This window comes from Rattus norvegicus, chromosome 15 (genome assembly GCF_021556685.1).
Source record: "Rattus norvegicus strain SHRSP/BbbUtx chromosome 15, alternate assembly SHRSP_T2T, whole genome shotgun sequence".
NCBI classification, from domain to species: domain Eukaryota; kingdom Metazoa; phylum Chordata; class Mammalia; order Rodentia; family Muridae; genus Rattus; species Rattus norvegicus.
Window position 1 is genome coordinate 51,210,295 of NC_141548.1, and position 20,481 is coordinate 51,230,775.

The 20,481-nt window shown below is 46.8% G+C and overlaps 1 protein-coding gene across 4 annotated transcripts in view; it reads right to left on the minus strand.

Annotated features, from left to right (window-relative positions):
* The window catches only part of Slc39a14 (solute carrier family 39 member 14), a 46,722-nt gene that overhangs the window by 18,222 nt on the left and 8,019 nt on the right, over positions 1–20,481 (minus strand). For 2 of the 4 annotated variants that reach the window (XM_087585785.1, XM_087585786.1), the window contains exons 2-3: positions 16,240–16,323; positions 8,401–8,499 (exon numbers count right to left, since the gene is read on the minus strand). The gene's annotated coding sequence lies outside the window, so the exon portion shown is untranslated. 4 annotated transcript variants of the gene reach the window in all.

Sequence of the window (20,481 nt, forward strand, 5' to 3'; positions counted from 1 at the left end):
TTCTACGGAGGCCTGGTGGCCCTGTGGTCCCTCGCATGGCTTTTAGGGCAGCCTGGAACATTAGAGAAGTGTCTCCTGGCCATGCCGCGTAACACAAGTCTAGGGCTACCTGTGCTTCTTCAGGAAACCTCTTTCAGCATACCTCATGACTGCCAGGGTTTACAAAGACAGGTGGTGGTGGCGGAGGTGGCGGCAGTGGCTCTGAAGTGTAAACCAGTCCTTGCCAATGAGAAGACCCAGTGAGTGAGCAGAGCTCTGTCACCTGGATCAGCCCTTGAGCTCGTCCCACAAAAGAGTAAGGCAGCTGGGGCGGTTAGGAATCCTTGCTCCAAGGCCTCGGCGCTATGAACTCAGTAGCCCTGGCCTTTGGGATCGGGAAGGGAGAGTTGTGCTCGGGCAGAGATTTGCTCCCTTAACTAGTTATTCCTGGGGGTGGGGGTGGGGGTGGGGGATGTTTATAAAAGGCTCTCTGCAGTTAGCCAGGCATGGTGGCTCACGTTTGTAATCTGAGGGCTTGGGAGGCAGAAGAAGCAGGGTGATGGCTATTGGATCCACATAAAGTAAGCTCCAGGCCAGCCAGGGCTACGCAGGAAAACTCGAGAGAGCACACAGGCAGATAGACAGTACTCGGCAAACAAGCAAGCAAACAACAACAAAACCCAGATTCCCTGGAGGAAACAAAGAAAGAGGCAGAGAAACCACACACAGGTCTTACCAGAGTTCTTCCCTCAGTGGTGTACAGGAGCTCTTGTCCTCCCAGGGAGCCGAACCTAAAGTGTTAGTCAGACTGGGGCAGAGACAAGGCTCCAGTGTGTGGCTACTTGGTACAGGCCCTGCCCATTAAAGAGCTGCTGGAGTTTCCCACCCCTCTTACCACTGGGCTCAGGGTCAAAAGTAAGTTATTCTAAAGCCTCAGGTCTGTCTCTGCGCACTAGACCTAAGCCTCAGGGGACAAAGTGACATTCATCCTAGAATCCAGAGCAACGTGCTGGCCCCTGCCATCCTCAGGCTAAGCTGGAGTCCTGCTGACTGTCACCCCCCACACACCCCAGTCATGTCCAGAAGCACCTACAAATGTGGTTCTGCCGGCTCTGTTGGTATTTCTCTGCATTATTTACTGAGTTCTGTTTTTTTGTTGTTTTTTTTTCTAGACCTAACCAAGAGAAAGAAGCAAAGCACTTCCTTTTTCTGAGGTAGCTAGGTGGTAACTTGCCATGAAGTTCATTCAAGAAGCTTGATCACCAAGGAGAACAGAATAGGAGCTTGAAGGAACTTGGACAGGCCTCACCTACTACTCTCTACAGATTCCTCTGAGCACTGCCATAAAAACCAACAGACAGACAGACAGGCAGACAGACAGACACACTCGCACAGGGTCCAAGATGAACTTGGCCAAGGCAAGAGTGTTCCTGAGGCCACTGAAACGTGTACTTATGACCCTTCTCCTCCCTTGTCACATGGAGCACTTCTTAGGTGACCGAGCTGAATTTCAACCTCACCTAATCTTTATCTTTGAGGACAGGATGCCTGAAGGGCCAAAAGTTCCATCTCAGGAGAGCTAGCTAGAATTGGTTCTAAGATGGCTGCCCCAATTGACCTCCCCTGACAGTCTCTGACTTCACTACAGTCCAAGTGTTTGCTCAATGACACACTTCCCAGCTGACTTGATCATGACTAAAAGAGCACTGCTTTCTCTGTAGCCCCAACTGGGACAACCCAAATGATGAGCTGAGCTAGGCCACTTCTCACTAAGGCCCCAAGACCAGCAAGAGACGAACTGCCACCAATTCTTTGTCCTTTCCAACAGAAGGTTATAGGGAAAGCTCTTTGTGGGAGATGGGGAAGAGGAGGAGAGCTGACTCTCTCCAGTAAGGCTCCAACATGCTCCCACTTGCGCATGCGCATACACACTGACCTTAGGATAACTGCCAGCCTCAGCAGACTAAGTATTCCCTTCCAACAGAAACGGGAGCTACTCTACCGAAATAGTAGACTGAATCATGTCAGCATAACAGGAATCATTCACAAAAAAAGTCCCACAGCAGAGGACAGACCCACGTCCCTGCCACACCCCATTCTCCAGACCCAGAGAACAGCTCTGAACATCCTTAGCAGGCCTGTGGGCAGTGGGGAACAAATCAGCCTACCTGGTGGGAAGGAAGAGAGCTGTTTTTCTATTTTTTGGGGGGGGGGGGACGACAACAATAGAAAATTAGGCAAACACTGGCAAAGCCATGTATACTAGCATCCTAAGATTCAAGGAAAACAGTTCCGCCCATGGCCAGAACAGAGAGCCCACCAGATGATAGGACTTGGGAGGCTGAGGCAAGGGTGGGAGACACAAGTTCTGGGCTAACCTAGTCTCAATAGTTAAACACTATCTATAAACCAAAAATAAGCAAATCATAAAACAGGGCCTAGGGGAGACAGCTCGCTCGCTCTCCAGCTCCCATGGAAGAGCCAGCTATGGAGGCCAGGGCTTGTAACGTCAGCACGGGAAAGATGGAAGCAAGAGGACTCATGGGGTTTGCTGGCCATCCAGGCAAGCTTCAGGTTCAGGGGGAAACTCCGCCACAGAAGGAAGAAAAGGAACCATTAAGGAAGAAGCCCAACACTGACCTCTGAGTTCCATATATCTCCCACACATGCAGATTCACTCACATGTACACACACGGACATGTGTACAAATATGCTTGACACACACATGCAGGAGATAAACAACAAAAGGGCAGGAAGAGAGGAACTAAATAGCACCACCGAGGCACTAGTAGATTAAAGTTGTCAGAGAACCGAATTCTGCCAGCAACTCCGATCAGAAATACGGACAAAGGAAGCTTGAGATAACTTTTGTATGTGGAAGGAAAAACAGGGTTTCCAGTACCCACATGGAGGCTCACAATCATCTATAACTTCAGTGCCAGAAAATCCAATCCCTATTCTGGCTTCCACAGGCTCTTACACACAGATTTATATGATGTATATAAATGCACACAGGCAAATACACAGAAATATAAAATGAATCTTTAAGATGGGGGAAGCCACAGTCATGGGAGGTGGCTAAGGAAGACTTGAAATTCATGGTCCTACTGTCTTGCTTCAGCCTCCAAGAGTGGTGTATAGATGCACACCACCACGCCTGAGCAAAACACTCTTTACATGGGGATTAATCAGACTACTCTCATCTCCTTTATAGCAACATCCAACATCAGAAAATAAACAGGAATGGGCACACTACTCTGACAGAATGGCCTGGTGGTGCACACCTCTAATCCCAGCACTCAGAAAGTGTTATAAAAGCAAGCAGATTAGGAGTTCAAGGCTAGCGTTAGTTACATAGTGAGTTTGAGGTCAGTATGAGCACCAGGAGACTCTTTCTGGAGGAAAAACAAAAACATTATTCTTTGATGAGCCTTGAAGACCAAGTTTGTAATCCCAATGACTCAGGAGACTGAGGCAGGAGGATTATGGATTCAAGGCAAAGCCTATGGGTCACAAAGTTGAGTTCAAAGCCTACAAAGTATGTTCAAGGTTGATTTGGCCAATTTAGTGAGATCCTATTTCAAAAATTAAAAAAAAAAAAAGGTGAGGATAGAATTTGGCAGTTAAGTGTTTGCTTAGCAATAGTGTGAGGTCCGAGGGTCAATTCCTAGAAATTAAAAATAAATAAATAAAAATAGTATTATCCCTTGCCAAGATCTCATTAACAAGTAGAAATTCCCAAGCATAAAAGAAATCCCCTTGCCAAAGAAGAAAAACACTTCACAATGAAATGTATCTCTCTAACACACACACACACACCTCTCTCTCTCTCTCTCTCTCTCTCTCTCTCTCTCTCTCTCTCTCTCTCACACACACACACACACACACACACACACACCTCTCTCTCACACGGACACAAACACCTCCCTTTCTCTCACACATACACACACACATCACACACACACACACTAATAAAGAGAGAGTTTGGGAGTGGTGCAAAGAAGGAAATGAGGAGTTTGGGGAGCAAATGTAAAACCTTGTTTGTTGAATTTGGAGAGAGTGCTTTAATTAAGAGCCCTTGTTACTCTTACAGAGGACCTGGGGTTCTATTCCCAGTACCCACATGGTAGCTCACAACCATCTGTAACTCCAGTTCCTGGGGATTTGTGGCATCCTCAGGTCTCCTCCCATCTTCACAGACACCTAGCACTCATCTGGTACACATCTATATAGGCAAACCACTCAGAAACAAAAAAATTTTTAAAGGAAGTTGGTTGTAGCGGGGCCCATCTGCAAACCCAGCCTTCAAGACAGAGGGTGAGGCAGGAGAATCATCTAGCAGGTTGAGGACCAGAGCACCCAATGTACATAGATAGCTAAGAGACCTTGCCTGGAAACAAGGTAAAAGGAAACCTCTGCCCACTCTGACTTCCACACATGATCTATGGTACACATCCACCTACACAAAACAATAGTAAACTAAATTCTTTTAAAGAGAGAACACCTACAAAGGCAGAAACCGTGACTAGAAGAAATCCTTTTTAAAAAAGTTGGCATTCTAATAATGTAATTAGCATAATCATGGTGTGGGGGAGGGGAGACTAGCACAGTGTGTGAAGGCAAATGTCTTCCTCTGAAATAGAGCAAGGGTCAACAGGCACAGTCTAAAATTAAAAGAAATAATTACAGAGGATTCACAAGTGCTTACCATTGCAGGGTAGAAAATTCTCTCTTCAGAGAACACATTTCTTTACACTTTACCTTCGCTTACTACAGTTTCTTTTTCTTCTGTTATGGCCAAGGAATTTCAAACCTTTCCACAGGAGTATTTATACCTATTTTTCAATGTCCATTTCTGTGTGATTATGCCTGGGAGAATCTTTTGAATACTGACAATGTATTTTTTATTTGCAGTTTGTTTTCTGATCCAGGGTCTCTCTACTTAGCCCTTGGCTGTCCTGGAACTCACTCTAGACCAGGCTGCTGTTCAGCTCACAGAGATCTGGCAGCCTCTTCCTCCCAAGTGCTGGGACTAAAAGCATGCACCACCACGGCCCAGCAAAAGGATAGATATTCTGAGGCCTGGAGTCGGTGTGGTTTTGCTTTGTTCTGCTTCAGTCTATTAATCAACTCCAGTCTGTGATGTGGGCATGCAGCAAGGTTAGAAAAGACAGGGACTCAGCATCACTGATTTCTCCCTCCCTCCCTCTGAAACAGAGTCTCATCTAGCCTAAGCTGCCCTCAAGTTTATATGTAGCTGAGGCTGATTTTGAACTCCTGATGTTCCTGCCTCTGCCTCCTGAGTGCTGCAATTCTCAGAGTCACACCAGTTTATGCAATTCTGGGGATCAAGCCTAGAGCCCTGGGCATAGTAGGCAAGCACTCCTGTCGACTGAGCTACAACTCAGCCCAAACTTTCTTAAGTACAGCACAAAACCCAAAACCCACTGGGCAGTGGTGGCACACTTACGAGGCAGAGGTGGGTAAGTGTCTATAAGTTTGTGGTCAGCCTAGTCTATAGAATGTGTTCCAGGACAGCCAGCTCTATAAAGAGAAACCCAGGGGGTTGGGGATTTAGCTCAGTGGTAGAGCGCTTGCTTGCCTAGCAAGCACAAGGCCCTGGGTTCGGTCCTCAGCTCTGGAAAAAAAAAAAAAAAAAAAAAGAGAAACCCTGTCTCAGAAAAACTAAAACCAAACCAAAGTGAACCAAAACGAAACACCTAGAACCCCACAGAAACAACTGCTGACACGTCTGATCATAAGAGTTCTTCTATAAACATTTCACTATAATATCTTCCATCTTTATGGTCAAACTAACACTGACACAGTGACCTGTGCAGAGAGCTAGTACTCTCTCTTTTCTTTGCCTCCCTTTGTGGAGCTGAGGGCCTTGAATAGGCTAAGCAAATGTTCTACCTACCAACAGGTTACAGCACCAGACCGGTCAGCAGCCTTAAAACACAGTATTCAGGTAAATACTGCCTCTGGAGTCCGAAGAACTTCAAGAAGAACTATGGAGGTGCAGATTTGTGATCCATCCCAGCTACTCAAGTGGCCAGAGGCAAGAGGAGTAAGTTCAAAGACAGACTGAGCAGCTTCTAAGGACCCTGTAGCAGGATACAGGTAAAGTGGTACCCACCTGTAATTCCAAGCATTTGGGAAGCAGAGGTAGGACTGGCAGGAGTTTAGGCCAATCTTAGTCATATCATGTAGAGGCTACCTTGGGCTACAAGAGATCCTGTCTGACCTCCACTTCCCCCAAACAGGCCCTGGCTCCCCCCCCCCCCAAAAAAAGGCCAAGAATGTAGGTTCTAGGACTGAACCCCCGGAACCAAAAAATAAAAGAAAGGGAAGGGGGTGGTGGTTATTGAGGTGGTGTACACCTGTAATCTCAGCCCTCCACAAGCTGAAGCAGGAGGATTATTTCAAGTTCAAGGGAACCCTAGGCAGCAAAGGGGGATCCTGTTTGAAATTAGCAAAAAGAGATTAACTAGCCCATCTCAGTCCCTACCCATTCATTGAATGAGCATGGTCCAGAGGCCTTACCTACTGAAGACACGCTATCCTTAGTCTTCCTTCACTCAAGGCAAGAGCCAATGAACAATACAGCTGGAGCACAGCCTTGTTTTCCACTCCAGGCATTCAACTGTTGTATTGTTTCATTCCCTCCCACCAAACCACTTTACAGTTTTCCTAGTTCTGTCCCAGAACCCAAACCTCAAGCTATGGCATGCCAAAGGCCACCCAGGGTGGGCGACTTCCAGACAAGCACAGGAGGGGCAGGGGCTCACTCATTCACCCTAAGAAATCTCAGGCTGTTAAAACAGGAAGAATGGAAGACCATTAAAAAGAAAAAAAGGTCAGTGGCAGCCCAGAAGCAGGAAACAGAATCAGAACCGGTGGCCTGGAGCTCACCATACAATTATCTGCTGATCTCCCCCACTGTGTGTCAGCACAGTGGAAAGGAGGTTAGAAGGCCAGAGACTGGTGCTAAGAGCCTGGGGCAGCCAGCATAAACTGACCAGGAAGGCTTATTAGCCCCAAGCTGAGCCTGGAATGAGTTTAATGACATCTAAGTCCAGGGTTGGAACCAGGAAGGGGGAGGGGGGAGCATACTTCAGGGCTCCAAGCCCACCAGGAATCTGGGCCCAAGAAAGCCAGAACTTCCAAATGTCTTCAGGCTGGGAAAGACGGGAAGTGGTCCAAGGCAGGACGCCAGCTCTTCCCACCCAGGCTTGATGAGAACTGCCCCTGTTCTCATCCCACACCCATCAGCATTTCCCAGATTGCAAAAGTGTGGCCTGTCGCCCTCTAAATTCACGACTGTTTGCCAGACCAGTGTCCCAAGTGTGGCCTAAGCAGTGTGGGGCTCACTTACACCCATCACTTACATCACTGCTTAAGCAAATGCTTCCAGCTTGTCATTCAGAGTCAAACAACAAAGCAAGGCCTGGTAACTTTATCATAAATGCTCTTTCTCATGGGCATCTCAATTGCATTCTCTTCTGGGGAGCCACACATATCACTCTGAGCTCCCCAACTCTTTTGGATACTAAATTTCTTGGTCTTCCAACAAGCCTGCTTAACTAGATTTTTGTTCCTAAAAGGCAAAGAGGGTCCTCTAGTACTCCTTTGTCAATGTAAGTCTGGTACAGTGTTCACACAAGGGACCATGTGCAGAGAATTTCTGACCAAAGATGAGAAGTTTAACTTCCCATCTTACTAAAGTCTACAAGGCCCCTACAGACCAAAAACTCCTTGTACATACATTCTATGTCTGTAGATGTCACCACAGGCCATGTGAAGTCACCCATCAGGATCATATATTGTTCCTTCCTCTAAACTATTCTTATTGTGAATTTACACACACACACACACACACACACACACACACACACACACACACCAGCACAAATGTACAAACACACTTTTGTTTTGCCTTTTATTTCCAGAATAGATTTTGCTTTGTAACTCTTGAAGGCCTAATACTGAACACGTAGCCCAGGCTAGACTTATACTCATGACAGTCCTCCTACTGAGGACTAGGATTATGGGTAGGCACCATCACACTGGGTACTTTGCTTATGTTAAATAAGCTGAAAGCTAGCTTATTCCTACCAGACCTAAAACCCAGTCCCTGCCCAGCACACATCAGCTCCCAGAAGTGAAGAAAAATGAATCCATGTTCAACCTTGGCTGTATAGCAAGTCTGGGCTACATGAGATTGTCTCAGAAAATCAGAAAGAAATAAAAAGCAATGGCAACCAAAATCTACCTTAGTCCAAGAGTTCATTCATTCAAGAAATGTCACTTCCTGCCAGTTACCAAGAATAATGTAAGTCCCTGAGATGGAAATGACACCAGGTACCCCCCCCCCCCCCTCACAGAACAGGGAAAGCAAGCCCGACACAAAAAACTTACCAGCACGGTGAGGTCAAGGCTACTTGCAGCTCAAGGTTTACCTGGTCAAACTGAGCCAACAGAGATTCCACCCTGGATGTTAAGTAGCCTGGAGACACACTGGAAGAGAAGCAAAAAAAGGCTGAGCTCCCAGGGCCTACTCCAAAGATCCTGTTGCTGAACTATGCTGTAAGGGGTTGCTACACGGGCATCTGGTAGCTGTGGCATAAAGACATCCCTGCCAGGGAACCATTCCAACAAGACAGATGTCCTCGGGTCTATCCTGAAGAAGAGAAGGCCCAGCCTCTTCCCACAAAACAGTTACAGATTCAATGAGTCCATCTAACTGGCACAGTCTGCGTCACACTGGGAATTTGAGCAGCACAGGATGTCAGAGTACAGTCTGGTTTTGTTTTCTTGTGCAATGCCTAAGTGCTAACCTAGAGCCTTATGCATGTTAACACTCTGCATGAGGGCCACAGAGAGACTCTGGAACCATGTACTCATAAGGAACCAGAGAACATAACAGAGAGACACTGAGCTGTGGAAAAGTGAATCAAAGGGTCTGGGAAGAAAGATGATCCCTGGGGAGTTAGTACTGAGACGCTGCTGGGAAGTGGGGGAAGGGAGACTACCAGTAAGCTACACTTCTAGACCACGTGCGTGTGTGTGTGTGTGTGTGTGTGTGTGTGTGTGTGTGTGTGTGTGTGTGTGTGTGTGTGCCATGTGCACACAGTGCCTGCAGAGGCCAAAAGAGGGCATCCGATGCTGTGGGACTGGAGTAACAGATAGGCTTTGAGCCACTATGTATGTAGGTGCTGTGAGTGGAACCCAGGTCCTCTGAAGGAGCAGTTGGTGCTGTTAACACTGAGGCACCTCTCCAGCCCCAGGAATGTGTATTTTTGTTTCTCTACCCTTGGTAGGCTGAACCATAATTTATTTGCAAAATGAAGTGCATTATACAGAAGACAGGACACTACGAGTAGGTTACCAATTTCATTAACAGACATCAGGGGACAAGTTAATGTGTGCCCCACCACCACCACCACAGACAAATAAGGGAAAACAACAGAACACTCAACCTGGTGTCAGAGGTGGCCAAGAGAGCTCACCTAAAGTGAAGTTCAGACCCCTAGAACATGTCAAAATAAGCTGGGGGGAGGGGGTGCGCCTCACAGTGGGGGAGGGGGTGGAACACTCTAAGAAGTTGTAGTCACACTTAGGAACTACTGGAGATGGAACATCTTCTACTTGAAATCCATAGTGTCTAAGATACACAAGAGGTCACACGGGATAGGATTATAAGCTATAAATACAAGCCTTGAAGGATTCAAGAAATCATATGGTTCAGCAGTGGTGGGAAGAGCAAACCCAGTCTCAAGCATGCTAGCCAAGTGTGCCGCCATTGCTCTGTCTCCTTTACCTATCTTATCTCTGCTTGTATGTTTAACTGATTGATTTGTTTATTCGCAGCCTCAAACTATAGTTCAGGTTGGCTTGGAACTCACTATGTAGCGTAGGCCAACCTAAAACTCCTGGCAATCCTCCTGCCCCAATTATCAAAGAGCTGGGAGTACAGGCATGAGCTACCAGGCCTGGCATTTACATTCTTGTCTGCATCATGGAGAATGGGTAGGGAGGCAGGTGGTTGAGGAGCAGGAGATTAAACAGCAGGCTCTCAGAGACACCCAAGTGAAAACAGAGAACCAGTTTGGCCTTACAGGCAAGAATTCTTTGTGTCGGACTCAGACTTAACAGCAAACCAGGCTAGATTATACGGACCTCAGAATTCTGCAAGCAGAATTAGAAATGAGACCACCCGAAAATTCAGGCTAAGACATGTTCGCTCAATGTTCCTGCTGCAGCAGGCAGGCAATTTAAGAAATGTGCACCTCGGCTCTGTGGTAAAACATACCCCAAGGGCCTTTGGCTGAGCTGCTTGGTGAATGGCCAAGACTATCTGCCCCAGCACCCCTTCTCCCCAAAACCCTCCAGTCCTCTTGCAAGCCAGTTCAAGCTCAAGACCTCCTCAAAGTTGGGCAGTCTCCATGAGACACCCTGGTGTGGGCATTATTCGAAGGAAGTAGTTCTTTAAGTGTACAATTTGAGTTCACCTAAGAACCTGCTGGAAGGGCAAATTCTCTGCATCTCCAGGCAAACCAGAAACCTGGTTGGCCCAGGAGTGTGGGTTTTACTGGGGGCTCTGGCAATGTTCCTGCACAAGCCTAAGGCTTGCCACTCTGCTTCCTTGAAAACCAAAGGGGCAATAAAAGGGACCGCATGGCCCTTTCTACCAGTATCTAACCTTCCTGACTGGTCCCTGCTTGCTGCCCGGCACCTAGACACCCTATACTCATGAAAAAGAGGGTTACTTAATAAAAAAGTAAAGAAAAATGCCCATTTCCAAATTGGGGAAGTAGGCAGCAGAGAGACAGACAGACGTGACACCCACCAATGCTAAATCTTCTCCTACACAGCATGCTCTTTGGTTACAGCCGTCGGTGAGGTGAGTCACTGATTACTAAGGCTTTCCCACATCCTCTGCTTCTTCACTGTGTGACCACAACCAGAGCATCTTGCTTCCTAAGATCCCAACCCAGTGTACTGATCCTTAGTCTAGCCACTAGGACACTCCCTCCTCATTTCCCTGGCTGGCTTCTTCTCTCTGGTACTCTGCACTCTGTCTGGTAGCCAGGGCTCTCCCCCTTTAGGATCTAGCTTGCCTTCCACCTTCATTTCCATTGTTGTTTTCCTGGGCTCTGGGCTCTACGTAGAAAACACACACACACACACACACACACACACACACACACACACACACACCGCCGCCAGCGCCGCCGCCGCCACCGCCGCCGCCGCCGCCGCCACCCACTTCACCCCTGCACCACCACTCTGGGCTCAAAAGTGTGATGAAGTTAATAGGAATCTAACCATGTACATGCTCACCCTATCTCTAAGGTGAGGAGGATCCAGGAACGAGGAGGCCGTGCAGAAATGTCTCTCCTCCCCAGCACTGCCTCACCACACACACACCCATTCTTTCCTTCTTCCTCTTTGTGTCAATGTCATGGCACTTAGAAAGACAGGCTTCGATTTCAGGTTAACTGCTTTGATTGTTTCTGAACAGTCCAGGAGGTTGGCAGGGCCTTCTGACAGAGTAGCTTCCTCCCTAGGCATTCCTGTACTGCCTAGGGCTTCTGTGCGGAAGCACTGCGTAAGGCTGAGAGGAGCAAGAGAATAGGCATGGGAGCATCTTCTAGAAGCTCCCTGGGTTGAAAGGGGCAAGGGAGATGGTGAAGGCCCTGCATCTTCCTGATTTACCCCCCTCAGTCCTGGCTGGACCTCCATAGAAGTTGAGAAGTTAAAGCACAGATGGGTTCCTACAGCGAAGCCACACAGGCTTCTGGTTCATCCCACACAGAGCTGCAGATCAGTAAGTACATGCTACACAGATGAAGGCCACATGAGCAAACCTGCTGACACACTGCCATCTCCAGGCCATATGCGCAAAAGTGAGTTCCCTAACAGGGTAGCTATTTCTGCATGTATCTCCACTCCTTCCCCAGTCTCTCACAAACTGCTTGCCTATTTAAAAAGGATCAACATTCTATCCAGACTTAAAGGCTTACTCTAACCCTAGCTCCAATTTGGGTAATTTTCAGACACAGAGACAGACATTAAGATAGTTCTAAGTGCTGGAAAAACAGCCTAGGTGGTAAATGTTTGCCTTGAACGTGTAAAAACCTAATTCAATAACCAAAACAGAGTAAAAAGAAGTTGGGTGTGGAGTTATGTGCTACAGAGGAGGAGACAGGTAGATTGAAGGCTGACTGGCCACCCAGCCTAGAGTACTTGAGCGACCCCTTCTAAAAAAGAAAAAGTGGAGTCTGGAGAAATGATCTAATGGTTAGAAGTACATACTATTTTGCAGAGGGACAGAATTCTGTCCCCAGGATCCCCAATGTCAGGATCAAACACTTGTTCACCACTCCAGCTTCAGGGTGTCTAGCACCCTCTTCTGGCCTCCATGGGTACCTACACCCACACTTACATACACATATGTACACATAGTTAAAATAAATGAAATCATTTCAAAAAAGAGTGGGCAACACCTGGGTAACACCCCAGGCAGTCCTCTGGCCTCTATACACTAGTGCATGCAAACACATACACCAACACACATATATACAATACACAATTAGTTACTGAAGCACCATACATCAAAAAGCCTGTGGATAACCCAAAGCCCCCTGAGCCAGGAGGTAGGTAGAAAACCTGCACGAGACTCTCAGGATGGAACTGGATGTGACAGAGTGCACACAGGGAGCTTTTAACCGCATGACACTATTTGTAAGAGACCCTTCTAGTAAGACCTGGAGAGCATGTCTGAACCTGGAACACTACACAGGAAACGTCTGTGGCTAAGCACCCAGCTCAGTTTTCCTGGAAATGCCAAAGGAGCAGGAGGAATTTGAGAAGAGATGTTGACATGTTGGTTACTGAAAAATCTCTGACCTGGCCTTCTACTCCACACCTACCCAGCTATCAAGACCTCTCCCCTCCCCCAATTTATTTACTCTTATGTACATTTGATGTTTGGTCTACATGTCTGTCTGAGGAAATTGTGTCCCCTGGAACTGGAGTTACAGAGAGTTGTGAGCTGCCATGTGGGTGCTGGGAATTGAACCCAGGTCCTCTGGAAGAGCAGCCAGTGCTTGTAACCGCCGAGCCTTCTCTCCAGCACGAGTCCTTTCCTTAGTGTAATAGTGTAACAGATACATACAAACATTAATTCTACATTTAATCAAAGCACTACTGATATAGTATTCTTAGCTTTAATGGAGTTACTGTTTTCTCCCCAGAATTAAATTGAAATTCTAACCTTTTGCTGGGCCTTAACAGTCACTACATTAGCTGGGTATGCATATGCCTTTATGCACTTGGGAGGCAGAGGTGGGTGGATCTCTGTGAGTTCAAGGTCAGCCTGGGCTACATAGTGAGACTCTGGCTCAGAAACACAAAGCCAATCAGAAGAAAGGGATGAGAGATAGGTCCCCACATCCCTGAGAATTAAGTACCTAAAGTGGCAGATATCTGATAATCTCATCAAAAATAATAACATTTTGCTTACTTTTCCTCTGTGGTAGGGGAAGTAAAGGGGAGCCCCACAAGCCCAGGCTGTTTCTACAACTTCTCAGCTGCTCATGGAAACTCTGAGTTTTGCTCCCATTACGCACACAGCCCCAGTCAATGTGCCAACTGCACAGTATTGCTGGGGGAGGGGGCTAGAGTGGCTGCCCGGAAGAGGGAGTGGACAACAGTCAAGGTCAGAGCCAAGCACACAGGGAAGGCAGCTCACCCACAGTCAAGGTCTCTGTCCTGGGTTTCTGGATGTCAGAAGGTGGCAGTAGGGGGAGGGGGCACAGAAACAGAAACACGGGAACTTTGTTCCCAGGGATGGACAGGCTGTCCTGTGGGGCATTTTGGTTAGCTGCCCAGTTCTGGGGGAGTGGGGTGACTGTACTTTTTTGCACCTTTCTGGGAAATGGGATTGGAATAGTCATGGCTTGCTGCCCTGGAAACCTTCCAGAGACCTGGTATCCTGAGAACTAGCCCAGCCCGTCACATGCAAAGTGTCCTAACACTGAGGAAGTCGCACTGGAGTCCCCAAAGGCTAGTGATGTCCCACAGGCCAGGGATGGCAGAGCATGGGTCCAATCTTCAGGGAACACAGCCAGCCTCCTGGCAGGTCACCAGGGCTGCAACTAGACCCCAAGCTTGTGGTCTAGGAAAACAAGAGTCTCTATGGACTGGCAGAGGACCTCTCTGACTTCCTTCTTGGGCTTCCAGTTAAAATAAAATAAAATAAAACAAAACAAAACAAAACAAAACAAAAAAAACCCCACTGCTGGCTAGGTCAGCCACTGTCCCTAACAGGTCTTCATCTATGGTATAAGAGTTGGCGGTCCCCACACCCCACCTCCAGCAACACACGTGGACACAAGCCATAAGAAACAAAGAAATGGTCTTCTGGAATGGGTCCAGGATCAAGTTAGCACAAGAGGAACTTAACCAATCATTATTTATTTCTGTTTTTAAATATTTTACTTTAGTTTGGTAACAAGGATTGAAGCTGCAGTTTGTACCTGCCAAGCAATCACTAACCACTATGTTATATTCCCAGCCTTCTATTTATTTACTTATTAATTAATTCACTTTTGATTTTTCAAGGCTGGGTTGTACCGTGTGGCCCTGGCTGGCCTGGAACTTACTCTATAGACCAGGCTGGCCTCAAACTCACAGAGATCAGCCTGCCTCTGCTTTCCAAGTGCTGGAATTAAAGGCATGTACCACCACTGCTAAAATATTTTTTCTTTTTGAGTAATTTATTTTTTATGTGCATCAGTGTTTTGCCTGCATGTATGTCCGTGGGAGGGCGTCAGATCCCCTGGAACTGGAGTTACAGAGAGTTGTGGGCTGCCATGTGAGTACTGGAAATCAAACCTGGGTCATCTGGAAGAGCAGCCAACACTCTTAACTGCTGAACCATCTCTCCAGCCCCTCTTTTTAATTTAAAAACAAAACAAAAACCTCAAAACAAACAAACAAACAAAAAGGCAGTGTTTCACCAAGTTGCCCAGACTGACCTCAAAATGTAAGATCACCCTACCTCTGCTACAAAAGTGGTGGATTACATGCCTGCCCCAGAAGCATATACTGGATAAGGGGTTAGGTACCACTTACTCAGAAGTCTCACAGGCCCAAATTGTAGCCTCCTGCTTCCATCTGCTGGGATGACGAGAAGCCATCTCTCCAGGCATTGGCTTCACAAATGCTAGGCAAGCACTTTACTGTGCGTATGCATTTGGAGCCTTTTGCATTTCTGCACATTTATTTATTTTTATGTATAACTGTGTGCATCCCTGTGCCACAGTATGCATGGGAGCCAGTCCTCTCCCTCCACCCCGTGAGTTCCTGGGATCCAACTTGGGTTATTCCACCAGCACCCACTCACTCACTGGCCTTGCATTTTATTTGATTATTTAATTATCAGTATGACTAAACATTTTTAAGTTTGCAAACAGTTGTATTTTTGTTTTCCCAATTGCCTGCTTCTTGCTTCTTCTCATTTGTGCTGAAACACACACATCTTTTTCTTGGTGGTTTATTTAGGAGTCCATTGCTGAGGCTGGGGAATGGCTCAGGACTTGTGATTGGTTGCCAGAACCCATACTGAGTGGCTCACAACTATCTGCAACTCCATCCCCAGGGGATCTGTGCTAGCCTCTGTAGACACTCGAGTGCACATACCACTTACATACACACTCAGGGATGCATGCATGCGCATACACACACCACCTTGATGTTTAAAGAACCTGTGCCCCTGGGAGGGGGCTTTGGTCACATGTTCAAATGTTTCCCTAATTATTTCCTTTTTAATTTTGCTCAGCTGGTACTGGTGACATGATAGTCTTTCTTTTCCATGTATTTCTTTTCATGTATCAGTGTGTATATTTCATATATTAGTGTGTATGAGCTCATGTGCATCATGTCATGCAGCAGCCCAAGGAGAGCGCTGCTATCTGTTGAAAATGGAGCTGCAAGCAGTCGTCAGTTGCCATGTGGGTGCTAAGAATCAAACCCAGGTCCTCTGCAAGAGCAGCCAGCGCTTTTAATCACTGAGCCTGGGCCATCTTCTCAGCTCCTGGCAACACAATTTTTCAAACAAAAGCCAAAACAATTTCCCTTAAAGTTTCTGCGTTTACTAGCACGATGAGAAAAACCTTCCCCAATCTAGGCATGGGGTTCACTTTCCCTAGGCCAGGCATGGGAGTACACATCTGCAACCTCACTCAGTACCTGGAGCAGACAGCATCAAGTGCTCCATGAAGTCAAGGCTAGCCCAATCCACACGGCGAGTTTCAGGCTAACAGGCTACAGAGACTGTCGAAAGGAAGAAACAATGACAAAGACTTTGTAGTTACAGACATAGACATTTGAATTTCTTGCATTTAAAAACTTGAATCTCTAATCCACCTAGAATTTACTTTGACCTAAGAAAATCTAATTTTCTTTTTCTAAATAATTAGCTGGTTATCCCAATGTTGCTAAATCATATTTTCTATTATTTCTTTATTCTAAAGCACATATATTCCTTTCTAAAGCTCAATGTGGACTTCAGGTATCCTGAGGCTCAGGGATCTGGAAACCAAACTCAAGTCATCAGGCTTGATGCCATTTACTTACTGAGCCCCTTACTCATTTACTCATCAGCCCCTTAGCCCCTCCCCCACCCCAACTCACTATGTAAGCCAGGCTGACCTCAAACTCATGGAGATTCACCTGCCTCCTGGATTTTTTTTTTAAAAAGGTTCATTTATTTTATGTGAGTACGCTGTGGCTGTCTTCAGACACACCAGAAGAGGGCATCAGATTCCATTACAGATGGTTGTGAGCTACCATGTGGTTGCTGGGAATTGAACTCAGGACCTCTGGAAGAGCAGTCAGTGCTCTTAACCGCTGAGCCATCTCCCCAGGCCTTTTTTTTTTTTTTTTTTTTTTTTTTGCCTCCTGGATTAAAGGCATGTAGCACTCCACTCTTTTCTGAAGTTTTACTTTGAGATAGGATCCAGCTTACTAATTCAATCCCTGGTACTAACCCCAAACGAACAACAAATCACAACCTACCAAGGAAAAGCAATCAGTGTACAACGAAAAGGACTGCTAAAATGAAGGTAACCTGTTTAATGATATGCATACAGAGATGAGGAGTTATAAGAGGCTCTGGGGCCAGCAAGATGGCTCAGTGGGTAATAGTGCCTGCGGTAAGCCTGGTGACCTGAGTCCAATCCCTGGAACCCCCTTCAATGGGTAAATGGAGAGACCATCCTCCACAAAAGTGTTCTCTGAACTCTACACACGTGCCATGGCAGATGCACTCCCCATCATACATACACATATAAAATAATGCTAAATAAAAATAAGAGGTAAGAGTGCTCTGGGTCACACAGACCTTAGCCTGACCCCTGACCCCACATTATCAGCTTCAAGGACCCAAGGTCAAGACACAAGCCAATGGGACTTAACTACCTTACAACGATTCCTCCCTCAGAATAGTTGAAAAAAGTGAGATCTGGACTAGAAATATAGTGCCTGCCACACAGAAACCACTCAATAAATGTTAGATGTCTAGGAGTGACATGAACAAGAGAAATAAAGAAGGTGTGGAGATACAGCTCAGAGCTGGAGCACTTGAGTGGTCCCTCAGCCCCAGCCCTGCACTTCTTACAGGAACACACCACACCTGGGAGTCCTCTGTCCTCCGTACAGTGCTGAAGAGCATCTGATCAGGAAAGTCAGATCAGTCCAGAGGGACTCTCAGATCTGCAGCGCTGGGGCAGCAGGGAGCCTAGGGTTGGGCTCTCAGCCAGAGCATCCAGGCCTGCTTTCTGTCACAGGGCTGAATGGCAGTATCCTCCTCCCTCCTCTTGTTCACAGGTCCATGAACCAGATTCCATACAAAGGTTATCTTCTTGCATAATCTGAAACCTCAGGATGTGATGTGAATAAGAAACGGGGCTTCTGCTGATGAAGTCAGGCAAGGATCTTAAAGAGGAAAGCATTCTGGAGTCTGGATGGGCCCTGAATCCAGTGGCTCTTGCCTTTATCAAAGGAGAGGACATGGGGACAAACACACACAGAATTAAAGAAGGTGGCATGAGGACAGAAACAGAGGCTAGAGTCATGTAGTCACAAGCCAGGAAGTACCAAAAGCCACACCCCTACCTCATCGTGTAACTACCTCCCCCACCTGGACCTGATGGTGAAAAATGGCAGGAAGGATTTTTTAACCGGAAGAGCTGTTGGAGCAGAGTCCCACCCACATTTGATTTCAGGCTTCTGGAACCACAGAGAATACTGTGGTTGTTTGAAACCATGAAGCCATCAATCTCTGGCAACCTGTCAGGAAAATGAACACTAGGTAAATACGTTGGTGCTAGAATCAAGTCGGGATCGCTTTAGTCATGTTTATAGTTCCAATGACTCCTGTGACCCTTGCTTTGTTTGTGGGCAGCACCTGTAATTGAGGTGGCACTCCTGTGCCACACCTCCTGAAGAGCAGGAGGCTGCAGCTGGTGGCTGAAGTAAGACTGGTGGAGGCACTGACCTGCATGCAGATGGAGGTAAGAGAATCAGGAGTTCAAGGCCTTCCTCAGCCACACAGTGAGTGCAAGGTCAGCTCAGGTTACAGGAGACCCTGCCTTAAACATTAAAAGGGAGAGAGGGAGCTGGGCATGTGCCTACACCAGGAGAGTGCTTGCCTAAAATAAACAAAGCCATAGCTTCAATCCTAACCACAATCGTGTGGTGGCACCTGCCTGTAATCCACCTGCCTGTAATTCCAACAGTGGTGGTGAAGGAAGAATCTTAAGTTCAAGGTTTGAGGGCCCACCTATGATTCATCAGATCCTGCCCCAGAAACAAAAACAAGAGACATCAGGAAATAGGGAGAGAGGGTTTTCTAGGAACTGAATGTGGTCCCTGGCTAGCAACCAGAGGAGGGGGAAAATCCATCCTACATCAACAAGAAGCTGACTTCTTCCCAACCTTGCAAGCCACCCTTCCGGAAAAGAATGATGATTTGGCTCTTCAATTTAGTTTTGTAGGACCCTCAGCAAAGCCCGACTGGCCAGCAGGAATGGGTAATCACAGGAATGGGTAATCACAAAACTGGGTAATCACAAAACCTATAGTGGTGCACTAACATGCCTGCCTGTTTCCACACACAACACCACACACTTCCACTTCCTAGAAATATGTATGAATGGCAAGTTCTGGTCACGGAGGGCAGACCCAAGCTGAACAGGTCCCTACTCTAATTAGATCTCCATTACCCTTCCTACTGACAATGTTACCCACATGACTACCTGAGCAGAGGGGTCAGAGGACACTCAGGATAGTAGTTTCTACTGTCAATTAGCTTTCACCCAGGTGGCCTTTTAACATCAGGATACATAGTATGTTACAATATGTAACTATGAGTTACAATAATACAGAAGCTACAAAGTTAACAAGACTACTGCTTAGGACATATGCAAAGCCAGGCAGTGTCACACGCCTACGAAGCCAGCACTGGGGACACCGAGGCAGAAGATGGATGAGACTGAGACCAGCCTGGGATAAACAGAGATCCCATCTCAGAAGAAAGATGTGGACTGGAGAGATGGCTCAGCAGGTAAGAGCATTAGCCCCAAGCCGGGCCAGAGTTGCATCCTCAGAACACACAGGCTAGAACCAGTTCTTGCCAGTTGTGCTCTGACCTCTGCCCAGATGTGTGTGTGTGAGAGAGCACATACAATCAATCCATGAATGTAAAAAGAAAAAACTTAAAGACAGATGGAGCAGTTATCTTCACTGCTAAGTTTTCTGAGTTCTAATTTAAAAGGATATACATACATGCATGCATGCATGCATACATACATACATACATACATACATACATACATACGTGTGTGTATGTGTGAGTATGTGTGTGTCTTTGCCTTTTCTCTCTTTTCCGTGGATACCAGCCAAAACTCTAAGCAGACTTGGCCCAGACACTCTGGCTGTTATTTGTTTTTCTTAAGACCCTCCCCACACTCCTCCTGCAGCTGCAATAGCTGAAATGTCCTGAGCTTCTTCCTGTCTTCATCCCCTTCCTTCTAGCCAGTGTTAGCTTTACAACTCACTTGGCCTGTTTTTCCTTCAAACTAATAAAATGGTCCTTGAGCTTTAAGATAGATAGACAGACAGACAGACAGACAGACAGACAGCAGATACAGCAGAGTGTCGTGGAGTGCAGGCAGAGCTAAGAGGGCAGTCAGAAGGAATGATGTCAGCAGCCATTCTCTATATCCTGATGACACTGTAGATACAAGTGTCAATGGTAGCCAGGGACAGCCGCCTCTACCTCTGGATTCTATCATCAAGAAGCTCAGTGCAGTAGTGGTATGTGTCTTTAATCGCAGGGCTGGGGAGGCAGAGGTAAGAGGATCTCTGCGTATTTGAAGACAACCTGGTCTACAGGGAGAGTTCCAGGACAGCCATGGGCCACACAGAGAA